Raw genomic sequence first — 2,509 nt, forward strand, 5'->3', positions numbered from 1 at the left:
AGTTGGACTTGGGCGCCCCAGCACAAGGCCAAAAAGAAAAGGCAACGAGCACTAGTTGTAAATCCCATCCCACGCGCCCTCAAGCGGACTGAACATCACGCGGGTGTGTGTTTTTACATTTTTCTCCTCTGCCCCTTCTTCATTTATATAAGGTCCCAAATTATGTGATTGGTTGCAGTAAATAATAATATTAATAATAATAAAAATAAAATACGGGTATTTTTTTTGTGACTAATTCACACTTAATTATCTATTTATGGAATGAACTATTATTCAATATAGCGGAAGCTCCCTTGTTTGTGGAACAAAGTCATTCATCCATGTCATCTCAGTTATCAATAATTATTTGTCTTGATAACAATGATCAAATATGACAAAATAAACGTCGAGATTGGTCGATATATATTTATCTAGCGAATGGAAAGCAATCGATCGACACTTCTTGTCCTGAAAAGCATTTATTTCTTTCAGCTGTCAAAATATGATTCGTTATGAGAAACATGAGGGCTCGCACAATCTCAATTCCCTATCAGAGAGAGCCACATTCATTCATTGTACGCTGATGCATATGAATGGATCTATTCACACGTGCATTGCATGGCCAATTCAATGAAAAAGCCAATTAATTAAAATCAATTCGAACATTCTAACAATATTAGGTCATGAATAATAATTTAATTCGTATACTTCTTGAAAGTATTTTTGTAACATTTTTTGTCATTTGTGAAAAAAATGTTGTAAATGTAAAGAAAATTTTATACCATTCTAACCTTAAATAGGACATAAATACTTCAAAGTTTAAACTTTCATAATACTCAGCAAATAATAACAAATAATATATTAAGGAACTTAGGAATTTCTGTAATAATAATAATAATAATAATAATAATAATAAGTTCCTAGGAAATAGTAAAAAGTTTGAAACTTTTATGTTGCTAGTGTCGAATTTGAATCCTGATAGGGGTAAGAAAATGACACAGGATGGAAGATGAACAACCTCTTATTATGTAGCCCAATTCGGCAACTCCTATATAAACTTTGAACCAATCAAATAAAAAGTAATAATGATAGTAATGAAAAATAAAACAATTTGAATTAATACTAGTCTATAATTGTCTATTTAATGAATTATATTCAATCAATCCAGCGGACAATTATTTTGTGTAGGAACTATGTGTGAGGTTCACATGACCTGCCTTATTTTGTGAAAGAGAGTCATATTCATCCATGTGGCTTGAATTATTCGCAATCAATTAACTTTACAAAACAATGATAAAATAAAACAATAACAAATTGGGGGTACCGACTAATATATTCAATTTAACGAATTAAATGCAATCAATCGACACGTATCTATCTAACAAAAGATTATTTCCGGTAGCTATCACACTGTGATTTTTTCTTAAAAATATGTGGGGCTCATACAAATTCCATCTTGCTTGTGAGAGAAATACGCGTAAATTCATTGTAGAAGGACAGATAATTAATTATCCGATCAATTTACCCATGTATTATGTGGCGAGTTAGACGGGAGAGAACTTATAAATTGCAATTGATCCCAACACTTTTAATAGTATTATGTCATTAACAACAATTTAATTGCCACACTTTGTAAAGTATTTTCTTTTGTCATCTATAGGAAAAAAAAATAGTGGTAGTGCAAAGACAATTCTATATCATTTTTAAAACTAAATATACTTGAAAGTTGAAATTTTATAAACTTCATGATGCTAAGCAAATAACAACAACAACAACAATAATAATAATAATAATAATAATAATAATAATAATAATAATAATAATAATATAATATTATTATTATTATTATTATTATTATTATTATTATTATTATGCCCTTTCTTCATTTGTACAAAGCCCCAAGTGACGTGACAAGTTGTAGTAAGTAATAATAAAATATGAGAATTAGTGTTACAACTAATTGATACTTTGTCAATTTATCTAACAAACAATTATTCAGTGTGAACATATTCATTTTGAGAGTCACATAGCTCCCTTGTCTGTGGAAGAGGACACATTCATCCATGTGATCTCAATTATCAGTGATTGATTAGTTTTATAACAATGATCAAATGCGCCAAGACAAATATTGGAATTGGTGGATACATATCTATTTAGCGAATGAAAAGTGATCGATCGACACGTATTAACCTGACAAGTGATTGTTTCGTCTAATTATCAGAATATGATTCGTTATCAGAAATATGTGGGGCTCACATGATCCCATTTCCCATATCAGAGGGAGCCGCATTAATTCATTGTATGGGTGTGCACATGAATGAATCTATTCACATACACATTTTGTGGCAAGTTAGGTGAGTGATTAAATTAATTACAAACGTTCCTAACATTCTAATAGTATTATGTCATGAACAATAATTTGATTGGAATGCTTGTTGAAGTATTTTTGTTGTATTTTTTTTTTCATTTGTGATAAAAATAGTGTAAATGTAAAGATAATTCTACACCATTAATAACCTTAAATATTAAA

Source organism: Malania oleifera, chromosome 3 (genome assembly GCF_029873635.1).
Source record: "Malania oleifera isolate guangnan ecotype guangnan chromosome 3, ASM2987363v1, whole genome shotgun sequence".
In the NCBI taxonomy this organism is placed as follows: domain Eukaryota; kingdom Viridiplantae; phylum Streptophyta; class Magnoliopsida; order Santalales; family Ximeniaceae; genus Malania; species Malania oleifera.